The sequence below is a fragment of the Aythya fuligula genome, chromosome 2, assembly GCF_009819795.1.
Source record: "Aythya fuligula isolate bAytFul2 chromosome 2, bAytFul2.pri, whole genome shotgun sequence".
Taxonomy (NCBI): domain Eukaryota; kingdom Metazoa; phylum Chordata; class Aves; order Anseriformes; family Anatidae; genus Aythya; species Aythya fuligula.
In genome coordinates this window covers 61,467,372-61,479,541 of record NC_045560.1, presented here as the reverse complement: position 1 = coordinate 61,479,541, position 12,170 = coordinate 61,467,372, and positions in this window count along the sequence as shown.

Below are 12,170 nucleotides of genomic sequence, written 5' to 3'. Positions count from 1 at the left end.
GATGAGAGCAATATGTTTCCAGGAAAACTGCATTTTTGCATCATTGTGGGCTTTCAGGAAACAAGAAAGACATGAACTTCAGAGCACCTTAATGCTGATGCTACAAGGGAGTTTGCAGTTTGAAAAACTTGAGCAACAGTAAATACCACACAGAGAATATCAGACTAGGTTTCTGAAAAACTCTGGGTGGTAAAGGTGTGATGAAATCCTCACCAACTCAATATGAGTAGAGTGGTAAAGCTATTCTTTTACATTTTTAGTGCTGTGTCACCCTCATTTCAAATTCGTTTTTGGTAATAGCAAGTTTGTGGAAATCTTGTCTACAAACTGCCTATGTTTTCGTAGCAAATATTTTGTGAATAAACTCTAGAGTGCTCATTCTCCACTGCTTTGCATATGTAGAGATGATTCCTATCACTACAGAGGAAGGGCACTTAACCCACACTAGTATCAGCTTTGCCACAGAGATAAATGATGACGCTGTTCAGTGTCATGCACGGTGAGGCTGGTTTCCTGTGTCTTGCTCTCTTCTGTCTGTTTATTGCTGTCAAGAATTGCCTCCTTCTCAGGGCTTTGGTAAACTTGAGTGCACTCAGGTTTCACTGGAGAGAGGGGCACCTTTAGCAAATTTAAGGAGCCAGTGTATACAGAGTAGTCCTGCTTCGAGGCTAATGCAAATATCGTTGAATTATTTGAAGTTGGCATGGTGGTGTTTAGCAAATGTCCTGATTTGGTTTGTGCTTAAAATGATATCTTAGATTAGCTGTCAGCTAGAAATATGTTAAAAACCAAAACAACCTCCCACATCATTAACTGAGAGGTATGTTAGTAAAAGTTCTTATATGGACAAAAATATATTGGAAAAGAGAGGGAACAAATGGTCCCTTTGGTATAATGTATTCCATCTGGGGAGCTGGTGAAGGAATTACAGGTGTAGGTTACACCTATATAAGCTCCTGCTCCCAGTTTGTCAGTAGACTTCACTGGTATACCTCAGATGTTTGTCAGTCTAAGTTTTTCCACTGGGTTATTTATTATCTGATGAAAAACAGCATGCGATCTTTGCCCAGGGTTTTGCAAGCTGAGAGTTTCAGAACTATTTTGTCCATACTTGTTTTTCTCACATTACAGATCTGTCTGATGCACTGCTGATATATCACAGGGCAGCAAGTTTCTCTTGAAGAGCACTGCACAATGGCCCTGATGCTAAATTTCTGGGAAAGCTTTGATGATTGTTACTTCAATCACTTAACATCAGCCTCAATCAGTCAGCATCTATAAAGTCATACTCAAAATAACAAGACTGGCTTAAGTGAGACTTAGGCAGTGGTTCCTTTTGGATCATTTCATTTTGGTGATTATAAAACTGGCTATAAACTGTACTTTAAAAAAAAAGAAAAAAGAGGACATGTGGGACTGAGTTGTTTGAATGTGTGAGAAGCTGCAAAAAGACAACAAAAACATCCACTTTATGAGACTTCTGGAAAGTGAGACTTCAGACTCACCTATGTTCTAGTTAACAAGCTAGAAGACTGGGTTTTTACAGGGAACCTTACTGTATTTTCCAGGAAAAAGCCCAGTGGCTGAATTGTAGGTGAAGCACTCATGTCTTTGACTTGCTTATCTTCATGCAGAAGAAAACAAAACAACAACAACGAAACAAGTAGCAAGTTTCAGCTTGTATTGACATGGGAACAGCTAAGGATGTTACCTGTTTATGATGATCCTGAGGCAGCGTAGCATAATTATCAAATTGGTTTACATCTCTTATGCACTTGGCCCCTTGAGAATCCGTGGATCCATTTGGATCCTTCAGGATTAAGGCTGGCTGTTGCTGACATAGACTGAGACCCAAGGTAAGATCCTCAGATTGTGGAGTTGTTTTCGTTGTGCATCACAGGAGAGATCCAAAACTGAAGACTGGTAACAGGAAAGGGGGATCAAAGAACATATGCTAAGGAAAGTAGTGGATATAGTGATCAACAATAGATGATTCCCTGTGAAAATACTAGATAAACAGACAGCTTTCTCTCTGTGGGAGTGGTGTGTGTGGGGGGTTACAGTGTTTTTTCATTACTGATTATTAGCTAAGCATGGTTTCAAGAGTACATTGTACCTCCTGCTCTCAGGATCCTTGTGTTTTTGTGCTATTTATTCCATACATTATTATTCAGTTTTTACGTCCTTAAATTAACAAAAATGTTTAAAAGAATAAGTAGAATCATTATTTTAATACTTCAGAGCTTATTGGAAGAAGGGGGAATAAAACAAATCAATGTCTCTGGATTTGAATTGTTCTATGTGCAACTTGGGCTAAGCTGCTGTACATTGATAAGCATGAAATCTTTAGCATGGAAAAATATTAGAGGAAATAGATGTTTTCTGAATATATATATATATATCGTATTAGTATGAGCAATAATAACATCAGTAAAAATGACTTAAGTTTTCAAGTTGGTGATTTAGAAAACAAGCCAAGGATAAGAAACACCAGACTTGCTTTTCGTTCTCTAACAGGCAAATGGGTTATTGTAAATACCCATTCTGAAAAATCACCTATTGTGACATCAATAAAGATTACGTAACAACAACAAAAGCATCAGTGATTCTACCAACAGTGGGCACAGAGTGCCAAGTGCAGAAGTTGCAGGAGTAATGTTACGTTCTCACAATGCGCTATTAGACAAAAACATTTATTTTATTGTATGTTTTGCTTTCAAATGTGGTTTCCTTGCCTCCACGTCATCAGCTATTTCTTTTCAGCAGCTATTCTGTTGCCATTTCCTAACTGCTATGAAAAGCTGCTTTAAAAATCAGTTGCAAATAGGTGTTATTCTTGAGCTGCTGCAAAGCTGTAAATTGAAGTGAAATATGGCATGATTTATCAGGGAGGAAAACCCTGCAGCCTTTAAGTTAAAAATGGTCAGAACTGTTAGCTGCTGTGTAATACCAGCACTTGAATGGTGGATAATGGTATTTTCTGCTGAGGGCATGCTATATGGAGAAACACATAACTAGATGTTAGTGTTTCTCTGTCAGTAAACACTTATTTCAATAAATGAGTGGAAACCAACTGAAAGCTTTTGAAATTTGGGTGCTGGGGACCTCTGACAAGTGTCTGAGACTAGCCTTTATATCTGTAATCACCCTAAAGCAAAATGCTAGTTGCTTACCACCAAAAGGCATTTTGCAAAGGCTTGCTCTGCCCACCAGTCCCATGGAGTTAAGCATGTCCTGTAACACCCCCACTGGCCAGTTGTAAGGTTTCTGCCAGCTCATTCAACTTTTTTTTTTTTTTTTTTTTTTTTTTTTCCTGCTTGTTCAGACAGGACATGATAGTTCTAAAAAAGTTCTGTGAAATGGTCTGAAAAAAATTGGGAAACTTCCTCTGTTTCTTCTTTCCTCTTCCTTTGTCTCAAAAGCAGCTGAACAGGCTAGTAGCCATCATTGAGGGAGTGAAGGCAAATGAGGGAGACAGGACAAAGCAACTGAGAAACCTCCTCATTGAATCCTGTGTTTGGTACCCCAGTGATCTTTCTCCCACGTAGAAAGAGAGGTGGGGATGAGGCTGTTCAGGATGGAGAGAAAGAGGCTCAGAGAAGAGGGCAGCACCCAAAAGGGTACTTGGCACAGTGGGGAATGAAGAAAACCCTGGGAAGGAAGGAGGCATCATGATCCTTCCTAGTGGGATGGGAACAAGCGATGATGAGCCATTGATGTGTTGGAGCAAGTAGGGCTGGATGCCGGAGTGGGCAGGAGTCAGGTGGTGGGGGTACCTTGGTGCTAATGGACTCTTCAGCAAAGCTCCTGACTGCTTAATATTATGGAAAGTTAAAAATATTATGCTTGCAAGTAAACAGTTCTTTGAATCGGATGTGTTGTGTTTTAACCTGGCTGGCAGCTCAGCACCGCACATCCATTTGCTCACTCTCCCCACCCGAAGTGGAATGGGGGAGAGAATTAGAAAAAAAGCAAAAGCTTTTGGGCTGAGATAAAGACAGTTTAGTAGGACAGAAAAAGAAGAGAAATAATAATAATAATAGTACTACTATTAATGTGCACAAAACAAGTGATGCACAATGCAATTGCTCACCACCTGCTGACCAATGCCCCTCCCCGAGTAGTGGTCCCCCCCACCCCAGCCAGCCACACCATATAATTGCTCAGCATGACACCACAAGGTATGGGACATCTCTTTGGCCAGTTTGGGTCAGCTGTCCTGGGTCTGTCATCTCCTGATTCCTTGTACACCCCTAGCCTGTCCACTGGCAGGGCAGTGCGAGAAGCTGAAAAGTCCTTGGCTTAGTGTAAGCACTGCTCTGCAACAACTTCAACGTCAGCATGATATCAACATTACTCTCATCCGAAATCCAAAACACAGCACCATACTAGGAGGAAAATTAACTCTATCCTGGCTGAAACCCATACAGGATGTGAAGAAATATGTTGTGCAAAATAGCTCATTTCAGTGAGGTTTTTGAATTTGGCCTTCAGTATTGGAAATGAAGACAGTGAATGAAGACAACACTGTTTGGTTACCCGTTGTAGTCTTGATGTATCTATATGAGGACATGTCTAGAAAACATATTGCTTTTTTGAAATTCCTTGGGCTGTGTGGATACCACACAAACAAATGCAGTGTAAGAGAAGGTGTTTCATCTCTTTAGTAAACTTTCTTTCCTGCTACTCCATAACTTATTCACTCTCCAGACACTATTGACATCAATATCAGTATAAGGAAGCCTTTAAGTTTTGAAATAGGCAGTAATAGATTTTTGTATAAAAAAGAACCAAACTTGCATGCCATTTGTGGGAGGGAGTGTTTCATAAAAATTACTTCTAGCATTCTGGTATTATGTTAGAAAACCGTGTGCTTGCTGTTTTGTGCAATGAGGACTAAATAGTGCCTTTATAATGGCAACTGTGGTGTGAGATTGAGAACTGCAGAGGACAGAGAGAATGATGCTAGCAAACTCTGCTGGATGAGCATACATTACATAAAGCATACCAACCCCCTGGCAGGTTGTTCTGCTTTGCTGCCTTATGTCTAGCTGACTATATATGTTCTGTATCCACTCTAATCAGAAGACAAATACAGTAGATTAAAGCTACAATTTAAGATACAACTTTTAAAGAACATTATTTTGGAAAATGGTGTGGTATTGTGGCATGATAGACAAAGTGTGAATGGTAGCAAGCAGGTTCTGTATGTGGCTGTATCCCCACCCTTTAGTTACGGCAGGGTGGCATCTTCCTTTAATGAGCCTTATACAAGATATTGCTAGCAATCTGAGATTTAAAACCCTATGGTGCCAACATATTCATTTTTCTGTACTTCTATAACAACTTAAGGATGCCTGTAATGTGATGGAGTCTGTTCTCTCCGTCATACATACATACAGCTGCCATCAGTGCTAGTGGGAATGAGAAGTCAGAGCTGAAGGCAGAATAGTCCCCCCTGTTTTTGTCTTACATAAAAGCTCTGTGGTCCTCAGTCCAAGGTGTTTTTTTTTTTTTTTTTTTTTTTTTTTTTGACTTTCTGTGCCTTCTGTCATTGGGATCTTTGTGCGGTCAAGAGTTACTTGGTGGATCCACATGTTGGATGCATCGAAGGTAAATTTAGGAAGTCATTGTTTTATTCTTATATTGTCTACAACAAAGAATAAAGAGCAGGAGAAAATGATTTTGTTCTGATTGATTTACTTATTTTTGCTCAGGGAATGCATGGACCTTAGTAACTTCAAGATACTTCAGTCTTGCCAGTTTACATTCTTATCTGTCAAAGATAATCTTCACTGTCACAGTGTGCACCATATCACAAGAAAAGTAAAATCCTTCTCTGAAGTAGTGAAGTGAATGCTTTCTGTGAGATTGGAAGTATCTTTCATTTTGTAATGTCTTCAGCTTCAGAAGTCTGAGCAATTCAGTTGTTTGGGCTGTTGCTAGGAAGTTTTATTCCTGAATTCAAATTAAGAGATGTAGCTGAGAGTCAATTGCATAAAATTAGACACTACAATACGCATTGTGTATTGCAGAATTGAATTTGTGAATGTAGTATCTCAGTTTTGTCAAGGTAAGGGAACTAAAGTCTGTAAAGGTATACAGCTTGCCAAGGTCATGCTCTTCAGTTTCTCATTTGTTTCTTGTAAGAAATAATTTAACCAGAATCTTTGCATTAATTATATACATTTCAAATACATAGCCACAAAGAATGGGCTTTTAAAATCTGTAGTTCTCTTTGCACCGTTGCACTTACCGTTTGAATAAACTCTGACCATAAATAAAATAGGAAATAAGATGTCCTTGCTTAAATCTTTTTAACATCTCTGCCAGAATACCATAGATAGCAAATGGAAAAATTACAGAATATTCAGCTCTTTAGGCATCTTTCTATGCTTAATTACACTTAAAATTGCAAAATCATGTCAAAAGAATGAAGCTAGCAAAGTCAAACAATACAAAAATTGCAGGCAGGAAAACTTGATTTGTGCATCACAACTTCGTGCATATGTGTGAGAGGAGAGTGCAAAACAAGCTTAGTTTTACCTTGAAATAATCTTAATCTTTAACTGTTTTGGTGAGATGTCACAGTGGAGAGAAAACAGATGTGATTTTGATATCATTGTGTCAAGTTAAGGTCAGCTCTTGTTATCAGCTCAGCTGGGGTTTGCATGGATTAGCTCCAGTAAATAAAACATCAGAGCTTTATGTCCATATTAGAGTATTATTTAATATTTATGCTACGATAGCTGAGGTAATTTGGGAACCATCTTTCCTTTGTCAGAAATGACTGTCTTAAGCAACTTCTCTTACTTTTTTTTTTTTGGGGGGGGGTGGGGTGGGGGAGGTGGTGTGGGGAGCGAGGGTTTTTGGGGAGGGAAGGGAATGAGAAGTAGGGTTTAATTTAGCATTTATGAAAATTAGCTACTACTGCTATTGCTCATCTCGTCAGGGTTATTCCCCGCAGCTCTGCTCATGCCATGTACTAGAACAGCTCTGGACTCTATGGGGCTGCTGAAACAGTCAAGCCACCTGCCCTATTTTGAGTAGCTACAAATCTTTTTTCATATTATTTTTCCACCCAAAATGTAGCACAAACATGCTGCAGTCATAGGGAGCTTCTGCAACATTGCCGTGTTGAAGTAGCCTGTGATATTTTTAAAAGCTTTTCAAGAAAGGGATATCTTTCAGTTTTTATTTTATCTTTTTATGCATCTTTCTCTTATTCCCCTTCTTAAACTACTTTGACATATTTCAGTGTGATGAAAGCTGGACACAGATTCATCTTTGGTAGAGTGGTGGGAGGTAGTGTGGGCTGGAGTTGGGTCGACTTATTGTTCAGGCTTTTAAGTGGAATTGAAGCAAATTGTGAAATTGAGGTTGCAAGAAGAGGTGAGCAATACGTGATTTCCTTTCCATTTCAGATTACTGTTTCAGCTGCAGGGTAGAAAAACATGTTGAATAACAACAACAAAAAATAGAATAACTTAGTTTGTAATGATTTCAGATAATCCTTTCTTTGTGTGTAAAGGGAAAATAAAACACCAATGACTTTTTATTTTGTTAAAGAAAAGAAGCCTTAACCTTTTGGTCAACATTCTGTTGTTTGCTTGTGGTTTCCCAAGGCTATTATGTATTAACAATATCTGCACTGTGCAAGTGCTTCTGATCCTGCTATTATGCCATATATTTGTGGAAAGCCAGCTCAGGTTGAAGTGAGATGTGTTTTCCGCGTGTTCAAGTGATGTTAATGATAGGGCTTGGAGAGACTGGTGGAGGAATGGAGCTATGAAGTGTTTGAACTGTGAGGATGTGAATTCAGTCACAATGAATGTTTTTGAAGTCAGAACTCCTTTAGGGTTGCATGGGTTAAAGTAATACGAGATATTAACTTTCAGACAATTTCTGTAACTGGTGTTGAAATAAATGTTCATTATCTTGTAATGACTGCAACTTACGGAGAATGTAAGAGAAGCTGTTGTGGTCCCTTTGGCTTACAGACATTGGCAAGCAAGCCTAAAGCTTAGATTTAATTTCCCTCTTTAAGGATTTGATCTCATCTGTTCATTAATGTCATTGTTTTATTGATACTAGAATCTGGCATTGAGCTGAGACTTTACTTGTACCTCTGCCTAGTGTACTGCTGCAGGGTTTGGAGTCTTCTTGATGGCAGTGCTCAAATCAAAATCCAGTCTTGCCTCCACTATCATGGTTTATGCAAACACCAGCTAGTTAATACCCCAAGTGGCTGCCACTCATCTGGTATTTCAGCATCAACCCACTGATGCTGAGGTTGAGTGGTCATTGACACATAGGGAGAAAATCCAGGTGCAGCAGGAAAACAGCCCTGAGTCATTAGATTGATGGAAAAATTTTCATCCCGCTCTTGTGTGTTGCTCACCACTGTTGTCTTTATCCTCTTTATTTGCTGTGAGTGTTTAGAGTGTCCAGATAGGAATTAAACAGTTTATTATTATTATTATTTTTAATATAAAAATATTTGCTTCCTGGCCTTTCTTTAGTAGACCTATGATATTAAATTCTCACAGCAGCAGCAAATGTTGCTGAACCGTTGGCAAACTCTCATCTCTGCACAAGCATTTTTTTGATAGGAAGTATCTTTGATCTGTTTGTGAAGATCAGCTATGACCAGAAAATGTTTGTACACCACTTGTTTGTAAGTAATGGACTAATGAAATCTACTTGGACTATTGTACAGCGTATGTATTTTTCTATCAAGAGTTCTGTTTTTAATATGAGTATGGGCAGTGATTAAAGCACACAGCAAATTCTTATCTGCCAACTTTCAAGTGAGAGTCTTCTCTTACCACTGGCCACCATTCTGTGAGAACTCCCTTGTATGTTTTTTTTTTTCCAACTCTCGTGTGGAAAGATCTATGGAATTCTTCTTTTACTGTCTTTAATAAGCCAGCCATATCTGTATTTTCTCAGAAACCCCCCGTAGTAGTTACTGAAGTATCTGCCTAAGGTGGTTTTGCTTTAGTACTCAACTACATTACAAATGTTTTTCTTCATTCTCACTGCATCTTCCCACCCAAAAAGACTGCTGAGTCCTTTCTCCACCTGTTCTACTACTTTGGCTCTTTTGGCCAGTTCTACAGGCATGTCGTGTGCAGACAGCTGGAAGCAGGGCCATACACAGTTTATGAATATGGGACAATTAGATAACACAGAGCAAACAAATGTGAGTAACATTTTACTAGGCTAAGCATTAATGGGCTCACCATGCTAATGAAGGCATGCAATAAGTCTCTGTTGGCTAGGCAGTCCTCAGTGAGGCAAAGAAGTGCTGCCTTCTGTTGTCTGATCTTGCCAGATATCCCGCATATCCATCTTTTGATTTTCTGATTTTCTCCAAAGGTTTTATACCTTTTCTTGTTGGTATTTTTTCTTTTGAGTCCTGGAGTAACTTCATGATTTCTTTGTTTTTAGTCCCCTTATCTTGCTGGCTTTAGTTTGTGCTCTCTACTTTATGGCTCAATAGCACTTTTTATTTTTTTATTTTTTGCTAGTAAAGCTGAGTGATGGTAGTGCCACTGCATTTCACACAGCTAGGTCTTAGGTCAGTAAACTGTGCCTCAGTGGAAATAAGGGTTACAAGACTTCTCTGCTTCATACAGAGAACTCTTCTATGATTTACCATGGTCTGATAAGATATGCTCTGTAGACCACAGTAAACTGTTTACTTATAATGGAAATTTGAATTCAAATCACAAAAGTAATCCAGAGGATTTGAAAGTGGAGGCCTCTTTAATTGGCACAAAGTTGGATTAACTGCAAAAAATGGACTAAAGTCATAGTGCCTGAGCATAGCAACCTGCATGTTTCTCTCTGGAAAGATGCCCATGTTTATACTCATTAGATACCATCATATATGTTTTCTGATTGAGTCCTTTTACCTCATGCACATATTATGGTGTGTGTGTGTGTGTATTTTGCACGTTGAATCAGATGTCTTGAGGTAGACTATCGTGTAGATGTTTTAGAAGTGAAAATACTCTCCTGTTCCCAACACAAATATGGCTGCTTTTGCTCACATCAAATGGTAAGTAAACTCATAAACCACGTGTAAATGAGTTTTATAGTATTTAACTAGTGTTTTTTAGCTAATTAGCACTTACCTGCTTGGGGATCTTTCTGCTGGAAATGACTATACTATTAACAACAGTTCCATTCTGCCAGTGATAAGAAGCGTTGGAGAGCTACTCAAAGGCCCATATAATACTCATATTCTGTATGTGTGGGTATTGTAGGTCTGATTTAGTAAGGCTGTTAGCCAAGGACATCTTTGTAAGAAAAAATAATTATTCACATTCCTGAAAAGATAAGAGTTGTATTCTTGAAGGCTCCTTACAGATGATCTGTGCTATCATGTTGTTGAACAGTCTGATTTCTCACCTTTCTCCCTTCTTATACTTTGTACTGAGTTAGTGACTGAGCATCCCTAAATGGAACTGTCAGAATCAATTTGCCATTCACGTCTATCTCCTCCAATGACTAAAAGACTGTTTAAGACTGTTTTTCTTTTTAAACCTTCTTATTTGTAATTGCAGTAGCAATCATTCAATGTTCCCTGTTTCAGAGCTCTGAGAGCTGAACAAGTTGACTTGGCAACCAGGGAATGCTTGAGATGGGAGTGGAAGGCACTGGTTGGCTGGCAGCACGCTGATGATGAATCATGTTCATACTGCTACAAATCCATGGCAAGCGAGTACTTCCTGTTCCTTGTTATATAATGGAGAACACCTCTGAAATTCAGAAGATCATCAGTGTTCCCCCAGTTATACAAGCTGAGTGAAACAAGGAGAAATATATCATGACATTTGTTAAATAAATAACTTGGTCATTGCTCTTTACCATGTAGTTCTTGGCCCTCAGGAGCTGCTGGGTGGCAAAAGAGAACTGTTTCTTTTTGTTGTTGTTTCAGCTGCACAGACCTTGTTCAAAGACACAGGAAGAAAATTCAATAAATTTAGAACACAAGCCCTGAGGGTTGTTCACTACCTCTTTAAAGGAAAATTACTTTTAACTGTGTAGGATTTGATACACAGGTAAACAGATATGGTTGCTACTCTTTATGAAGCGTGTTCACTAGCCAGTATGTGTTGGTTTAAGGGTTATCTCTGTACTGTTGCACAAAAAGATGATGTGACAAACTACTAACCTGTCAGATTTCCTGCTGTGGTTCTTGCAGGGAGGGATTTTCCCTCCTGTGCTTGTAGCTAAGCACCTCAAACTTTTGTGGTCCCATGCATTAAGAGGAGAAAGAAGGATCTGTGACCCTTTGGACAGTTGCAGCTGGTGCCTGCAGTTGTGAAGGAGAGAGGGGCTGTACCAGGACTACATTGCTTAGAAGGGCCCAGAGCTTAAAATGATGCTGTTGGAAGGCCCTCATCTCCAGGAGCCACATCCTACAGGCTCTCCCTCTTGCCATCCGGTGCACCAGAGAATCCATATAGCCCAAAAGGAGGATGTTGGAAAGAAACTTCAGAGTCCTGAATTTATGGCTTTTGGCAGAGTATTCAGATGTCTGGGGCTAAAAAGTTGTTTTTTTTTTTTTAAAGATATTTGACTGCAGAAAACATTGCTAGTTGTGTTCTAGTTGTGAGTTGCTAATTGTGAGTCATATTTATGACTGTAGTTGAAGGAAATCCACTGTTCTTTGTTGGAGATTTTATTTTCTACTTCAAATTAGGTTGTAAAGCAAGACATAAGGAATAATTGTTTAGTATGAAAAGCATGAAAGAGACCAGGTTAAGTTAATTTAATATGTCTTTCATATATTACTACAAAGATTTGTCAAGCTAAATTTCAAGTATAGGTATAGGAATACAACACAATTTCACTTGCTTTCAGGATTTTACTATTTCTTAAATATTTAAAAGTAAATTGTTCAGAAGAAATTTTCAATGAAAGGTGCTTTTTGAAAACAAGTTTTTGGCATCTCAGCTCATTTTTTGGTCACATTTCTGATTTAAAAAGTCCTTAAGTTGAAACTGGAACATGTTACTAATCTACTAGAAGGTAATGCATGCAGCAGTTGAAATATTTACTCAACACTCGTGTTCTGTTACATGTCTTGGAGTATTTAGATTCAGTGTTGTTTTTTTTCCAAAATATTTTTTTTTTTCCCAAAACCATCTTTTTCT